Here is an 18745-nt window from a genome sequence, read left to right as displayed (position 1 = left end):
CAACTAATTGTTTAAAAACATATATAAAATACAAAACGATCATGACCTAAAGATAAACTTTTAATATATAATTTACCTCCCTTGATTAGAATATTAATAGGTTGCAAGCCTGGATAATTAATATTAACACTTTGCAAACATCTCTAAATTGATAAAATCAACTCCGTACATTTAAACAGATAATTTAATTAGTGCCAAAGAACTCAATTAATGTACACGCTTATCGACAAAATGTGCGATAATCCCTATTTATACCGATTTACCGAAACCTCCACGGCATTTACTATATAAATCAATTTACCGAACTTGTCATTTACCGAAACCTCCATAACCCATGCAAACTACTAATGAATCACTCTCCGCGATTATTCCACAGATAAAAGAGTGAAAACACAAATAAACGCACATTTCTGACCTAATAACAGGGTTTACACATAGATCAGCGAAGCGCCATAGCTAAAAATAAATTAACCAATCAAATTCAATGGGCTTTAAATAGAGCCAAACGAAAAAAAAACACATTACTATAGTCTGTTTCAGTTACCCAGGTAAACAAACAGGTTATTGAGGCCAAAGGAAATAATGTTTATTTCTTAGGTCAACATCAGCATTCCCCCACTCAATTCAAATGTATGTCCCATATCTTATCTTCATTTCTCTTTCTCTCTTATAATTTCTTAATAATAGTTAACACCATGTCACAATTGTTAATTACTTTTTGTAAAAAATGCATTGCCACTGTATACTCATGTGTCACTGTATTTGTGATTTGAGTTTAATAAACGTCATGATGTTGTTGTTGTTGTAATAAATTTGAATGCCCTGCAACTTTCTTTATTGCCGGATCAAGTGGTAGCGGAAAGTCATCATTTCTTTTGACTGTGTTTAAAAATGCACAATTCATGTTAACGGGGATTAAAAAAATCATTTATTGCTATTCGACAGATCAACCCTTATTTGATAATATGAAAAAGCAAATAGAAACAATTGAATTTCATGAGGGTTTACCAAGCAAAGAAGACATGGATGTGTGGTCAATGGAATCTGACTTCAAAATTTTAGTCATTGGTGATTTAGCTCAAAAAGCATCTGAAAGTGTGGATATATTCAACTTATTCAACATCTATAGTCACCATAGAAATTTTTCTGTATTTTTCGTGGTTCAGAATCTTTTTACAGGTGGAAAATATTTTCACACTATAAGTTTAAATAGCCACTATTTTGTCCTGTCCTAAAATTAGATAAACACGATGTTCATGTTAAATATATAACTTACCCCATGCCACATGGTATTATACGCCTGTATGTGGGGTACTAATTTACTTAATTTTTCTATTTCATCCATACTCAACGAAATAAAAAAAATATTGTCCGCAATATGGAATACGTAACCTCCCTAAAGGGAGATACCCAGATAAAAATAAATAAATAAATAAATAAAAAAAATCACTGAAGGTCGTTGACGCCTTCACCACTTCACCACATGTATTACGTTTTTATGAAAACATTGTGTGGGAGTGAAATGAGAATTACCGTTTTTACTAAATTTACAGAGCATATTTTACAAATAAGTATGCGCTTAAAAGCTTTAGGTACGATAAGAACCGCAACTCACTCTGCTAGGAACAATTAACTCTGCCTGTCTGCAGCAGACGACAAATGATTCTGCTCTAGTAGTGAGTGTATATACCAGTTTGTAAGACGACATTAGCCAGTCTAGTGTTTATCATTGAAATCTGTACATATTGGCTGCTTTCTGAGAAAACGGGGTTTAAAGCACGTCAAATAAGATAAGCATGTGCACACTGATTAGCCTGTGTAATGCGCACAAGCTAATCAAGGACGATAACAGCAAACAACTTCAATGCCTTAAGCGCTTTGATTATTTGTGAGTGAAGCTCACAAATGATGCATGCCTTAGCTATAATAGGACCCGTAACCCATGACTGCCTGTGTGGATAACTTTAGTTAACTTTAGCAGACAACAAATGCTTAAAGCGTTTGGTTTAACCACCTAATCTGCCTGTTCTCACTGGTACACTGCATAGTGTATTTAACAGCTTGTAAGACAACGTTGGTCAGTCTAGTGTTTATCATTGAAATCTGTACATATTGGCTGCTTTCAAGGAAAACGGGGCTTAATGCATGTCAAATAAGATTAGTCTGTACTCACTGATTAGAAAAAAAACAACAACACACATCTCGACCTGCGTTTTAAGACACCCTCTTTATAAATTTAAATGGGTTGTGGTCTTTTCAACCTGTGATATGAAAAGCTATAACATAACTTTGAAAACTGAGTTGCGTCTAAGATTATACAACAGCGAGCACATTCAGATGGGGTGTATAATACATAGTTTAAACCCCTTCCCAACGCCATTGTTTTAAACCACACACGATATTTTTCAACCACTCAACACATGATTTCTACAGGCGGGGATTTACAGTTAAGGTTAATTTACATATGGTTGATAGTGTCATGTAATATGAATCACAAGTCTGAATGTAAAGTTAAAGTTTTTTATTTAAGATAAACAAATTTCAAAACCAATGTAAATAACACAAAACGAATATTTCCTAAGAGAAGCCAAGGGTAAAATCTTTCTGTTTGATTGTGTATTTATAGTACCCGTTCCGTACTCAATTACTTCGTAGTGACTCTCGCCTGTCAGGGCGGTTCGCCGCTCTTGGATAGATGACATATATGCCTCCTATACGCGCGGGTTTCCAATTGAATAGACATCCCCAATTTGTTATCTACACCTAGAATACATCTCGGGAAGCCGCCTCTCCCTGACTAATGTATGTTTAATTGTTTCTATGCATGTAACGATACTTTTAGGTATTATGTAGAAGAGACCTAATTGTGTTACGACACGTTAATTACTTTGTTTTCGTTTGGTATCTTAATTACTTATCGGCTTTATTTAGTTATAGAGTTGTTATTTATGATTTTATATATTTCTTGCTTCTGTATTCAGATTATAAAATTATTAATCCTAATATAATTTTCTAAAGTTACGTCACATACCTCATTTTCATCAAAGAAAGATTTTATATTTTATAATTTAAAATCTTTAGAAATATCAAACCCTGAATGACAAGGAATCAGTACAAAAAAAATTATGTTATGATGGAAAAAATATTAGATTTTCGATGACAAAATCAATTTACAATAAAGAAATAATAGATGTCAGAGTATGACAAATTTAGTATGATATGTTACAACATAATAAAAAGCATAATTAACAGCATCATGAGCAATGACAAAATTGTCCATGGTAACGTATCAATTTTTAAAAAGTAAACGGTGGCGTCATGATGTAAAAGTGGGGTGATGGTAGGTATGGGACCCCTCGCCGGTGATGAATCGTCTGGTCGCGCGATTGCTTCCTGTGGCGTCGAAAGGTTCGTTAATCTGCAAAAGAAGAAAAAAAGAATAAATGTAAAATAAAATGAAACAGTATTGACCTTAACTATGACAGAATATGAGAATTTCATATCATCTACTCAATGTAGGATCATCACAAAGATATTTTCCATGTAAAATAGGATGAAGCAATATTGAGATTTTAATGACAAAATATGATACGTTTATATTATAAACACAACATCCAGCTATTTTCCCGCATATCGTCAATGCGATAATACAACGTAGACTACTTTTCATGACAAAATATGATAATTTTATATTATATACATAACATCACGCTATTTTCTCTATGATAATTTTATATTATACACACATATATCATTCTATTTTCTCGCATATTGTCAATGTAATAATGTTACGTAGACTATAAATGTGCATCCTATCATTTCCTTGTAGAGTAATCAATGCATTATCATAATCAAGTTTTTTTTATATTTTATTTTTATTTTTATGGGATTTTTATTCATTTTATTAACTACAAGTTCAGGAGAGGAGTTCATCTTCCCAGTTTTGAGGCTCACGTGGAGGACTTGCGGGTCGCGGTATCGGTCTGGGCTCCGTTTTTTGACAAAATTTACATGTTTGGGTGGTTTCTTTGAAAATATACGAATCACCACAACTTGCGTGACAACCGGATTGACAACAATCATTAAGATGATATGTGCCCCATAGCTTGTTCCAACAAATGTGACATGTAAAGAGATGACCACTGGGAAGATGTTCAAAATGTAACGACATAGATAAATCCAAAAAATCCAATGCTTTGTCATTCATACCTACGAATTCGGTGATTGGTAAACGTCGCCAAACTTGTGGGAAAGAATTTGAATGGGTCAAACGAAGATAAGCTGTTTGAGCTATGTATGAGTCGATGCCAAAAACGTCTATGATTGATAGACAAAGTTTATAATTTAGAATGTCATTATAGCGGCTGAAATGGTCAAGCATTTGATCAACAAGTACGGGAATGTGGAAATAATCGATGCAAAAAAGTACGTTAGTAAGGGAGATTTTGTTAGAGAATATCATATATGAGAATACAGAAATTTCCTCATTGTCGCGTACTTTGTCTAATTCATTGAAGGTTTCGAAGAAGAATGCAATTTTGCGTAGATCTTGTTTACTCGAAAGGGGTAATTTAATTTGTATGTCTTGGATTGTCGGGGGGTGAAATCTAAAAAACCGTCGAAGAAAGAGGAATGTAGGGGAAGGAATCCAAAGTACACGACAATTTCGGCGAACATGCTTATACTTCTCTGCACTAAATATGAACGTTTCGTTGGTAAATTAAATTGGTATCCGGTTCCGGTGGCGGTTGCGATGTCCGTTAAATTTTCTGTGGTGTAGTTGTACGTCTTTATGTCTGGAAAAAATTAATTGTATTAAATAAACTGTATGATAAAGGTTTGAAATACGCATGCCGTTACATCTTGGTGTCATTATATACGTCAAAATTTGTATCATTTGCTGTCGAGAAGCGTATACAATTATAACCTTTATCAACTATGTACATGTTTGATCGCGAACATTGCGAAGTCTGAAAATGCGCAAATTTATTTAATTTCCGTCGTTACTACGGAATATGTAACTGTTTTAATTATTATTTTATCTGAAGTATCGATAAATTTCTTGCGAGGATCTTTGTGAATAACCCATGCAGCTAATCATGGTCCATAACAGAACAGAAAAAAACAGAAATTGTATTACGACTTGTACATAGAACATCGTCAGTCTTAGCCAGTCTTCTGTTCTGTTATGTTCATTGTTAATTTCTTAATTCTGATGAAGTACAAAACAATGTAAACTTATTCAAGTATTCTGAAATCAATTTACTCAAGACAGTTACAACACATTTAACAAGACGTAACATATATATGCACTAAAAACAATTGTACTGATAATGAATATATATACCTACACCATATTTAATTTGTAAGGTTACTTATTCTATTTTTAATTTGTCATTTCACTGTTTCTATTTTTATTGTGTCATTTTAATTTTACTATTTTTATGTGTGCGTCTCTAATTCTTTATTTATCTCTTACTTAAAAGTATGTAAACATCTGACACTTCCTACTTTATGTGTATGTAACTAATTTAACAATTTTCTTTAAATACCAATCCGTGCATAATTCTATATTCGTGTGATACATCATAAACAATGTAAAACTCTTCAAAAATATTCTTTAAAAAATTCATTGTCATGATGTTGTTATAATTTCTACTTCAATGTGCTCATGCCCATGTTGTATATCAGTCAGATAGCGATGAATGTAGTCACTGTCAAACCCTTAACTTAATTGGTACGCATTTGATTTTAATTTATTCTCCTGTAATTCGTACGCGGTCCATAGTTTTTTACATTTTTAATCCAATGTTAAATTATTTTGGGTTCCCATCAAAAGATTGAACTATTTGCGATACGCTTTGTGTCCCTATAGCAGTCGTGACACCCCTTATTTGCTCACTTAAATTTTGGAAAAAATATGGAACGACTTTTTTAGATAACAAAATGTAAGAAATTAATTATTCACTTACCAGGTATTATGCGTTTCCAGATTCAAAATCCTATGATCACATGCGCCAATTCAAGAGTGTGTCCCGTAATACGAACCACGAATAATACGAAAGTTAAAAGTCTTTATTCATAATAATAATTTCAATAATATGTCATAATTTTGGAGGGAAAACGCTTTTTTCATTAGTTGTACCAGTAAATGGACTTGGACTATGTGTGTGGTGAATTCCTTTACTGTTGGAGTTATGTTGAAGTCAAGCGTTGAATTCGCGTATTAACTAATTACTACTGACATTAAGCCAAGTAATGACTTTGGCAATTTAAGTATTTCCTGTGAAGTTGTCTTTTTATTTCAACTGGTCTTGTGGTGATGATATCAGAAAAAAAATCCTTCTTACTACTTCTAATTAAATTAACTACCCTGAAATTAAAAACAAAAATAATAACTTAATGTATGACAAATCTAATCGGTCTTCCGGGCTTTTATCATAAAAAAAACCCGCAACTATCTAAATTAAAGGTTATATTGACCTTTGTTTATAATTGAATAATTCTGTCGGAGCCTAGACACCCCTGTCAAATGCTATTTTGATAATCTCCACGCAATGTATGTTAGACAACTCGTCTCGTCCGCTTCAATGGATTGTTGATTAGATAATATACTGTAATGAACTCCGCTTCACTTCTCTTTTGTACTTGAAATTACAAAAATGCGCTCAGTGAAAAGGGGGTTAGTGTAATGATACTTCAAACGCTGACTAACAGATTTAAAAGTCTCTTGGTTAAATTAACTACAAATTACACCCCATGATTGTGACGCTTAAGTATGTAAACCACTAGTCGGGTACATTTTGAATGCTGTATTTATTTTAGAGTAAAATGCTTTCATGTTTTTAACTCCTATTCACAATCACCATTATACCATTACTAATGCAATCAACAAAACAACTCGTGAAGTTTATTGAGTAAAAGACGCGCGCTTATTTATACTAGCGGACTGGCTCGAAAAGAATAACCACTCGAAAATGCTTCGTTAAATTGATGTATAAGCACTGAACGTGTTTGCTGTTGTAAAATGTCTCTGATAAGCTTCTACGCATTGCACAGGCTAATCAATATACAAAGGCTAATCTCATTTGATATGCATTAAGCCCTGTTTTCACTGAAAGCAGTCAATATGTACAGATTTCAATGATAAACACCAGACTGGCCAATCTCATTTTACTGGCTGTTAAACACTAAGTCATATTTATAAACCCTTTGCAAAGTGTACCAATACACAGCGGTTCATCACGTTATGTTGAGGTATCAACGACAACTCTGCTAGGAGAATGGAATTTATCGTCTGCTACAACAGGCTTACCATACATAAGCCTTCTTGCCACATACTGATTTACAAAATATGGTCTGTAAAATTAGACTTATCATATTTCAAACCAACAAAAGTAAAATCGTCAATATAGCGGCAATCATTCAAACCGCCAAAATGCTCGCTCATGAAATGTTAAACCGATAGTAGTAAAACAGCTAAAATGCTCACTTATCATATTTAAAACCGACACAAGTGAACTCGTCAATATAGCGGCAATTATTCGAACCGCCCGCTAAAATGCTCACGTATTATATTTCAAACCGACGGAGACCGTCAAGATGGCCGCAAAACCGCCAACATTCTTACTCATACGAAACCGCTAAAAACCGACGGAAGTGAAACCGTCAAGATGGCGTCAAACCGCCAACATTCTTACTCATCATATATCAAACCGCCAAAAACCGACGGTTGTAAACCGCCAAGAAGACCGCCAAACCTATCAACCAATCAGAAGACCGATCTCACTCCATTTCAACCAATCAGAACGTTGGGATCTCAAAGATGGCGTCCAAGATGGCCACGAAATACCTACTTTCCTACTACTCACGTCAATTTTCTTGCGTGTCTATGTGCGTGGGTGCGTGTGTGCGTGCGTGTGGGGAGTGCTAGCTCTTACGCGTGAATCCCATTGTCCGTTGGAGCTTGCCCCGACTGTAATTGAATAATAGCTTCATGTATTTACCATGAATATTCTTCTTCATTATTAACATATACATGGCTCGCTTCATGTGTCATCAATATTTTAACATATTTGCCTAGTAGTTGTGCAACAGTATTTTTAGTCTCTATTACAATTTTCTGTGATGTTAATACGTGTTTGTATCACATCGTCATTGAAATTAAAAATGTATGTGCATACCCTTTTTCTATAAATTTATCAGGTAAAAACTTGAAAGTTCCATATGTGGTTCTCGGACAAAAAGGAAAATGGTAAAAAATGTTCACATTTGTTGAAAACAGCGTGGGCGCTTAGAAGCGAATCAACCATTCCGTCTTTTATACTTTTCCCATTTTCCGAAAAAAATATGTATTTAGATTCCTGAATAATTGAAAGAACTATATTGTTGGTGTCATTTCGGATAATTCTTATTGAAAGTTACAAACACAAATCATGTGATGGCAATTTACGCAATAGTCCTAAAATGAACCCAAAATTCATAGTTACATATTCACGGTGCCTATACCACGTGACTTTTTAAGATCTGTGTGGGGAGTAAAATATCAACAAAAGCGCGACGAAGGTAAGATTTTTAAGGATAACTTTTTTAATATGTCACCATTTTTAATGGGATAAAGTGGAGAGCCCGCTCATTCATGAGAGTTTTCTATAGGTATCATGATTTTATAAAACAAATAAGTATTTTTTCAGTAAAGTGCAACCGCGCGTTTGAACGGTAAGAAAAGGGTAGGATCAGTGTGGAGACATTATTTTTTTTACACAAAAACATCACCTCTGGTGCAATTAAGAAATAAATTTTATGGGCGGAGCTTACACTATATCATTTTGCATCCATTTTCAGGTTTCTGTTATTTATTTACGAAACATAATTCAAGAAAACTATTCTTACAGTAAAATGATCTGTGTGGTATACGTTTTTCAACGGATCTGTGTGGTATACTGTTTTTAAGTTTTTCAGTTCTATTTAGTTGTTAAAAAAATGCTTGTCAACAATGTATTTTAAATGCGCTAGCATGTAAAACACATAATGGCTATACACTACGCTTGCACCGCTTGTTGAACTAATACATAATTATGATTTACAGGCATGCTGTACAATCCACATTATAATGTTAAAATCTTACGCTGGAGCATCTTAAATCGATGACAAGTCTATGCTTACCTTAAATAAGTGTACACTTTATGTTATTGTATCAAATTCCATTTTTATTTTGGCGCCAAACACTACTGTCAGGTGAAGTAATGTATCGTATATTATTTTTGATATTATATTTGCTTTAAGGTATGGCTCAATGCTCCGAATGCGGAAAAATGTCGAAGACCAGAGCTGGATTATTGCGCCACATTAGGGGACACGCTAACTCTGGAAACTATAACTGCTGTGGGAAAGCATTTCAGGTAAGATTAAAAACCTTAAAAATAGTTACATTTTTATACAGTTATGCTTACACACAGATGAACGGATTTTCTTGAAACAACACAAATATACAATATATCTCATCTCTCAGGTTTTCATATATTTTGATATAACTCAATAATCGTCAAATCGTTTGTAATTTAAAACTAACGAACACGTGTCCTCAGATACTAACATTTTTGAAATAGCGTGTTTCCGCATTGAAATGTCACGTGAATAAAATATGTTGTTTTTTTCTCAGGATGCCTACAATCTTAGAAGGCTTCAACGAACAAAGGACCCCAATGTCACGTGTGTGTACAGTGCGGCAGGAGCTTTGCGGACAAGTACCTACTCGTGGCTAGAGAGAAAAGTGCAAAAAAGAGGGGTTGGTGAAATGTTACCAGTGTGGGTTGGCAGTTAGGAGTGAAAATGACCTCAGAGAGCACGTCAATGCCCACATGCATGACAAGTTTTACAGTAGTGAGGAGTGTTTCAAAACGTACAAATGCAGAACAAACCTTTCTCGATACGTGAGGACTTCACATAAATTCGTGAATACTGATTAAAAAACATTATAGTTTACAGTTTGTCTGTGTAACTTCATTATCGTTTTACGTTATTTTATTCGTTGTTTTACTTTTACTTTACTTTTCAAAATGATTCTAAAGTTATCCGAATTTGATTAATTGTTAGGTTTCGTTTAGATCGTTTGTGTGTTTGAAATCATTCTCAAATAATTGTGCAATAATTTGGATTTACGTTATTCATTTATATATCGCATCTGTGATTTGTATTATCGAATCTGTGATTCTTTTTTTAATTATATCTTGATTAAAGTTTTGCGATGTTTTTTCGTTGGTTTCAATTATAAATACCGCAGTCACGAGCTAGTTCGATAATCATAAGCAGCCAGGGTTTCTAATACTAGGGATTTTCACGATTGCTTTACATAATTAACTGTCTGCTTATAATTACTCTAGGCCGTGGTAATTGACAGTAAACAATGTATGCAATGTGGTTGTGTATACAATACAATACTCCTTAATTCGAAATACGTCTTGACATTCTTCAGAGCTGCATCCATCCACAACACAAGAGGAGAATCGTACATATATAATCATATAATATAATATTTATTCATTTACTTTTTATGTTCTCTTCAAAATAATTAACGCTACAGATAAGCATACACTTGTTACACTGAATACAACAACATAATTTATAACATGACATTATCACCAACACATGGCGAATGATTGTCAATATCTATACTATGTAAAAAACTAATGCAACAATATAAATTCCATATATGAAATAAAACACACAAACACACATATATATATGTTTCTACTATGACCAGTATTTTGTTTTGAATAAACATACCGTTTACCTTCAACTTTAAATAACAACAAAATGACAAGCCAATACGTCTGGTGGATTCTGATTTATCAGTTTGTATTCCAAATTTGATTTTAAAACATACGTATTACTCAGGAAAGAACATGCCTTTGCTTTTTGTCAACCTGTGTAATATTTGACACAATTTCTATTGCAGAATTCGTGTCAGAATTAAAATGTCCATTGTGTTCGTCTATCCGCATTCTTATTGTTGGCAACAGTTTGCTATCGTTTCGTCTCGCCCGCTCCCACCTTTCTCCTAGTGTCCTCTTCTGTATAGCATTTCTGTCTCGTGAAACTGTTTCCTCTATTTTTTCTTCCCTTAACCCTTGTCCGCTCACTAGTGCCAAATAGGTGATTACTGAAATGAATGAATTTTTAAATAATAATAATAGATATACTACTACTACTATTACTATTACTACTACTAGTAGTAGTAATAGTAGTAGTAGAAGTAGTAGTAGTAGTAGTAGTAGTAGTAGTAGTAGTAGTAGTAGTAGTAGTAGTAGTAGTAGTAGTAGTAGTAGTAGTAGTAGCAGTATTAGTAGTAGTAGTAGCAGAAGTAGTAGTAATAGTAGTAGTAGTAGTATTTGTTGTATTGAAATAATTGAAATTAATTAAAATATATATATATATATATATATATATATATATATATATATTGTCGTTATTATCTCAATTTATCCGTAAATTGTAGGAACACGGATACCACACAGATCCTTCTAAACACGTATACCACACAGATCATATTACTGTTAGAATATTTTTCTTGATTTTGTTTTCATAAATATATGAAAGAAACCTGAAAAAAGAATGCAAAATGATACAGTGTAAGCTCCGCCCATAAAGTTTATTGCTTTATTTCACGAGAGGTGATGTTTCTGTGTCATAATAAAATAATGTCCCCACACTGATCCTACCTTTTTCTAACCGTTCAAACGCGCGGTTGCACTTTACTGAAAAAATATTCATTTGTTTTACAAAATCATGATACCTATAGAAAACTCTCATGAATGAGCGGGCTCTCCACTTTATCCCATTGAAAATGATGACATATTAAAAAAGTTATCCTAAGAAATGTTACCTTTGTCGTGCTTTTGTTGACATTTAACTCCCCACACAGATCTTAAAAAGTCACGTGGTATAGGCACCGTGATATTTGTGTACATGTAAACTAACAGTTTATGACAAAAAACTTCTATGGCAGTAATCTTCGGCAGGATTTTAACAAGACCTTCACACAAATCTTTTCATGTTTCTCTTTCAAATCACTTAAGGAACATATTTTTATTTGCAAAACAACATGGTTGATCGGACCATTTTTATCAAACAATTAATATTCTTGTTGACAATACAAATGGAATGATTTTACAGATTTGCTCATTGGTTCTCATATGTACCTTGTTTATTTAATGCATGTTGATTTTTAACAGCAACATAACTGGTTGTATAAAGAGTTAATTAATGTATTTGAATAAGTATATTCGGCATCAAGTATCGTTTTTGCACAACTTTTTTATTTATCACGGACATGTAAAAACCATTTTTGTATACTGATAGAGATAGGTGTTTCAACTTCTGCTATGATTGTATATTCAAATTGGAAATTTTTCGTATTTTTTACAAATTATCAAATATGATGAATATTTCTGTCTTTGAATTTATAACTATATATATGTGAACTTGTTGACGGTTTTGTACACCATTTCCTTATTTGCCGCAAAATAATATCAAAGTGTGACTTTAATGCCATACCACAAAAGTAATTAAATACCCCTGAACTAAATTACAATCAATAAATACGATCTTCTGAAATATCGTCACTTTTTTGCTTCTGACTATTAATTTAAAATAAACATTATAAACCAACAAAAAGGAAAACGTAAAACATACAGTGAAAACGGAAATAAGGTAGTAATTCACACAAAAATATGCAAATAGAGAAAGTGCATGTAATTTTTTATATATTGAATGTTTCCATATTTCCGTCTTCAAAGGCTGTACGCAGTATATCTATGTTTGTTATATAGATGAAAGATGTTAACGATCTTTTTTACACCTACTGTGTATATAAGTGTTCTGTAAATACTGATCACATTTCATTACTTACAAATAACTTTTAACGAAGCTAATTTGCTAAAAGTATGTGTGCAGTATTCGAGTCACGCGTCACATTTTGTAATACGTGTTTGCATTACCTTTCTGCATACTAGGTACATTTGATTGCGATCGGTTTAGACGCGCATTTGGCTTGTGATTAATTTTGGATTCAGTGCAGAGTTTGGGCCATGGTGGTACTCCCGGTATTTAGTATTGTATGTTTATTTTAGTGTTTTGTTGTAAACGAAGTGGATAAGAACAAAAAGTGCTCTACTGATAGACTTTCTTGAGTTTCATGGGTTGCTATACTTCATAAAATGTATTTATAATTACTATACATGTGCACTAGATGTACAAAATGCAGCTTACATTCATCACTAAAACGTGTACTCTTAATGATTTAATTGAAGCCAAACACACTGGTACAACGCTAATTATCTCTTGGTTGAGAGTACAATCATGCTTAGAATTCTGCCAGAGATTGTCGAACTATAACTAAAACAAAAACACAGGAATTTTTAATACGAACGTACGTACGTATAAATACATGTATTAGCAATGTCCAATTTTAACATTTTAAGAAAAACAAAGACGCAAATATGTCAGTCCCATTTAAACGCTTGTGCTGCTTAAATTTTGTAATATTTATTTTTGACAAATACACAAATACATGTAGTGTATTTTTATGTGTTTTTTTCTGAAGTCTGTATATGTAAATATACACACCAGCATTTTGATTAATCATTAGTATTTAGCTTATTTTAGATTTGTTTCGTTGTCTATTTTCTGTGAGGTTGTTAATAACTCAACAGTATTTCCTATAGTTTCAGGCATTCCTATACATTCAGCCATCCCCATATTGTGGAATGATATATTAAAAAATATATTATTTTCAAAGTTGTGTTACTTTTTTGTGTTAAGACTATAACCTCATTCTGATATTTTGTAAATGTTCGTTTTGAAACGTTATGTTCGTGTTTATAAGTCTATTATTCAATATAAGTAAATTTTCAACATTAAAATCAAGATTTAACATGTTTATATAAAATGTTTTAACCAAACATAGGTTTGCTATAGAACCTGCATAATATGCTTTATTTACTTTAGTAATATCTGATCTCTTTAATATCTTAACTTTACTTTGTTGGAAAAACAAATACTATCAAATTAATGTGTTAATTTAGGTCAAGGATGTTCTTAATGTAGCTGGAACTGCAGAAGAGAGGCTATGTGCTTATACATTAACATGCATTTTTTGTAATTGCACATTTTTACTTACTCTTATTTTACTATGTATTCGATCAAACTGCTTAGTAGTGTGATATCATTTGCTGCAAAAGCAATTTTCTCCTTTAAATATGGCACCGTACTAGAACTGCTGCCTTACTTGTAGTAAGAAAAATCCTATCTTTCACATAAAGTATTGATGTCAAACTCGGCGACACTATTCTTTATGTTATTTATGTTAAACAGCTATTTTATGCATTTATAAACCGTTTCTTTACAATGCGGTGCGTTTGAACTGAGTATTAACGATCTTTAACCAAGCTTGTTTCATTTTCATAGAATAAAATTGTTATAATAAACTTTTGAGTTATGTGTTGAAACTGTGTTTTATCAAATCTGATATTGTAACACTTTCAAGACTGTCAATAAATCGTTTCAAACGTCGTTTCAAAAGTGTGTAGGATGGTTTGATTTACACATCCAAACACTACTTACATATATCACAATGATTCAGTGATTGCTAATATTGTGAACGTAGAAACAAAGGTACAGTTTTCAACTTCCGGTTTTCACTTAAACTGACCCTTTTGTTAGCAAAAAGATAAAGTCAAATGTTTTGACACAATTATATGACCTAGAACAACGCCATATAATATTAGCTGCCTGAGCGTTTTCAACTCTAAAATATTGCTAATCACACATTTGTGACTCCTTGCGTTTTCTAAAAGGAAAAATCTACCCACAATACTTTCCGACATAAAATACTAGTCAGATTAAATTATTAGGGAACATGCCGATGTCTGATCTTTATGAGATAACCTGACGCTCAAAGGGTTAAGATATGGATCACCAAAGAATGTTGCTAATGCACAGTGCTGACTTCCGCCGTTTTATTGTGGCAAGTATACATGAGAGAGTATACATGCCATCAAGGTCGAAGAAGTAATTTTCTGAAAAAAAAATCGAATTAAGTGAGGACGACAAATGCAATTAAGTTACTAATAAAACAATTAATTCACGTCACATGAAGGCAATTAATATGTTTCTAAAGGTCAAAAGTTCATTCTAAAAATAGTATTTTATAAATTATTATAATATTATTTCGTCTCAGCTCCATTAGATGTTTCGCTGGGGAATTTTTATATTTCACATGAAGTATGTGCTGTTATAGAAACCAAATTATCACATAAATTATTAAGTTATTTCATAAATCGCCTTGACATATTTTCTCGTCTTTGAGAGTCTAAACTTGTATTTTACTGTAAAAAGCGCCAATGGTACTTCACCGATGATTAGAAGGAAGGAAGAAAGAAAGACATAAAGAAAAAAAGAAAGAAAGAAAGAACAAACGAACGCAAAAACGCACGAACGGGCGGATGGGCGGAGGAATGAATTAACGTATAAACAGATAAAGAGATACATGAATGATTCAATAAATGAATGAATGAATGAATTAATTAATTAATTAATTCATCAATGAACAAATCAATGAATATATCATTGAGTGAAACCCTGTTTTGTTTACAATTCTTGTTGTTTTCGTATTGCATATTTCAATCACATTTAACTACAAATAAATATTGTTTTCAAAATTATGAATCTATTGTGCATTTCACAAGTATGTCAAATTAACCACGCGGTAACAAGATTCACTTAAGTATGTACTATATTCAATCATAAAATGTTCCAAATTCCTTGAATACATACATAGTTATAACAAATATTTTAATTCTTTAGAAAGTTCAAGACCATTATGTTTAATAAATAATCGAAATGATCTTGATACCGTAGCCTTATCCGTTTTCCTTCTTTATCTATATATAAACTGTTTTATATCGATCTTTGAGTCAGTTTATCTATTAAAGAGGCTAACCCCATACCAAATGGTATGATGGTAATACCTTTGTCTGCCCGAACAGAGTAGCTCCGTTAACCTAATGCCTCTTGAACAGTTTAACTCGATTCGTATAGGGTGTTTGCTTACGGTGTAAGTGTTTCATAATCTCGGTTCTAATCATTTTTGTGGCAAATGCGAAACCAAGTTATTGACTGAAATGGTTTGTATGGTATAACATTTTATATGGCTCATTTGTAATTAAAAAAAAATATGACAAGAATATCAACTGAATTAACGACATATGTGTTTATTTATTAGCTGTGTTGTTATCGCATTTATCAACTGTACATGTATTTCAGTCATATCATGGCGGTCAGTAACTATTTCACACTTTTCATGCTCGAGCTTTTTTACATGTTCTAGGTGCACATTACTACACCTGTAACGAACAGCCCTTTTTGGATAATTAGAATGAGGGGAGCGATCGGGCAAAGTTGTATATGACCAATCAACACACAAATTAAGTGACTGAGCCGTGGATCAAACCCGCAACCCTCCGACTTGTAGTCTAGCGTTCAACTAACAGAGTTAGCCGGCTCGACCATGGGGTGTGTGATCCTAGTTATATTGCTAGACATACTTATTTAACTCATAAATTTAATAAAAGCACTTTTTGACGATGCTGCAAAGCAGATCGTCTAAGTTATCATACCATGCAAAAATTCTTCACAATAGCGACCTATGTAAAAGACCGAGCCAGTCCGATTGAGATAGCTCGATTTTTCTAACCGGCATACCTCGCTGATTATCATTGATAAAGGTATAGGAAGCTCAGCTATAAATAGGACAGCATATTCTCGGAATAAGATTTAGTAATAGTTTGAAAACATTAATTTTAAATAAGTTATATTCAATCCGTTATATGTTTATAGATCAATGAAACAACTATGCATTTTCTGTATTGTATTTGACATTTGTCGTGATTCAGTAAATAAATTGCGAATTAAAACGTGAATAATTAACTTTCAACGCGATCATGAGTGTAAAGAAAACGAACTATTTCGAACCTGCCATTTGTAAACGTTGTAGCGACTATGGTATATAAACAGCATAATAGCCGTATGATGTCTGTGAAACTTGCTCTTATGCGTGCATTCTCATTTTGCATATTTAATAAACTTTTCAAACAGAAATTACAGAGCCACATCAGTGCACATACTATGTTTGATAATGCATTCGTTTGTTGGATACTGTTTGCTGTTTTAAACGCATATTAGGTCATTTCGCGGAGATTTAGTTAACCTTACCATGTGTTCATTGGCGAACTCACGTATTCAAGTGCTCTTACGACTATGTGCTCATACTACTTTTGGAATCATCATGAAATTATTGCCGGACTTAACAAACAAACATGCCTAAGCTTATTGAATTAGAGAGAGAAAAAAAGAACAATTATATGTTCATGCACTTGGGCATGTGAAATCACGTCCGTACACATAACATCGTTAACTTAGGAAAGGAAACAACGAAATATAAAGTTTGGTATGATATACATGTGAAATTAAAGAGCATTGTGTAACTAAAGAGCATGTCAAGTTTTGAATTTATATGCTGAAACGTAAAATTATAACCCACAAACGTTTTACTGTAACATAACGTTTTTTTTAAGATAAGTGGTACAAAAAATACACGTCGAATATCTTTTTAAAGATATTTCTTGTTATATTTGATCGAGATGTAATGTAACCCGCCTTCCAGTTTCGCTGAATGGATCAAGTTCCCTACGGGAACTACTAACCCGTACCCCGAATTAGTTTTCGTACCCTACATTTTTCGTACCTAATTTTGTTCGTACCCAATTTTGTTTCGTACCCAAATTTTTGCTCGTAACCAAAAAAAGTTTGTACCCAATGTTTTTATCCTACCAAATATTTTTTTCATAAACAAATCTTTTTTCGTACCCATTTTTTTTGGCATAATTATTGTACCCAAAATTTTCGTACCCATTTTTTCCCTACCCAAATTGTTCGTACCCACATACACAATTGTGGTGATGTAGATAAACTCAAATATATGTTTTTATATCAATCCTCTTCAAAAGCATCGTCCCACCAGTCTTGTCAGTACTATGATTGTATTTAGCGACATTTATGCATTTTGCATGTTCAAAATATCTGTTTGATACAATAGTATTGTTTTTGTTTTAAACTTTCCCAAAAAATGTGCCTAAGATGAATCTGCCACACAAGGTGCGTTATTGCGTTAGTTTAACTTTTCTCGCAGCACATTTATCGCCTGGTGCGATGAAGGCCGTGTTATAACTTTCCAACGAGCCAATTCCGCGAAAAAAAAACGTCGTGTATATTCAAACTTTTCTCACCTTTTGTATCTGTACTCGTCATTGTGTGAATTAACTTCACCAACCCGCAGTATGCTTGCGATGGTTTGTCGGTAGTTCATAAGAAAATAATTATCAGCACACCATATTTAGTGGATTAAATGCCAATTAAAATACGAGAACACTCCCACGTTCATCTACGGGTCAGTTATGGCGTGTCAAACGTTGCAAAATTCAATGTTTCCATATGTATGTGGTAAATTTGCATATATATGTTGTATAAATTCATATATATATATATATATATATATATATGGTAAAATCCATATATATGTGGTATATTTGAATATTTATGTTGTATATTTCCATTTGTGTGTGGTATAATTGCATATATATGTTGTATAAATTCATATATATATGATAAAATCCATATTTATGTGGTA

General features: G+C 32.8%; 1 protein-coding gene and 2 long non-coding RNA genes across 4 annotated transcripts in view; 2 read left to right on the top strand and 1 right to left on the bottom strand.

The window, feature by feature from the left end:
* The window catches only part of LOC127852968 (paramyosin-like), a 76457-nt gene that overhangs the window by 25308 nt on the left and 32404 nt on the right, over positions 1 to 18745 (top strand). The window lies entirely within an intron of this gene.
* On the top strand, positions 8491 to 9835 carry LOC127852988 (uncharacterized). Its single transcript, XR_008036389.1, has 3 exons — positions 8491 to 8565; positions 9286 to 9401; positions 9662 to 9835. It is a non-coding gene; the product is annotated as an uncharacterized LOC127852988 (long non-coding RNA).
* LOC127852991 (uncharacterized) lies at positions 10832 to 11959 on the bottom strand. The gene is made up of 2 exons (XR_008036392.1): positions 11885 to 11959; positions 10832 to 11161 (listed from the first exon to the last, which is right to left on the bottom strand). It is a non-coding gene; the product is annotated as an uncharacterized LOC127852991 (long non-coding RNA).

Source organism: Dreissena polymorpha, chromosome 12 (assembly GCF_020536995.1).
Source record: "Dreissena polymorpha isolate Duluth1 chromosome 12, UMN_Dpol_1.0, whole genome shotgun sequence".
NCBI lineage: Eukaryota > Metazoa > Mollusca > Bivalvia > Myida > Dreissenidae > Dreissena > Dreissena polymorpha.
This window is presented reverse-complemented; position numbering and strand designations above follow the sequence as displayed.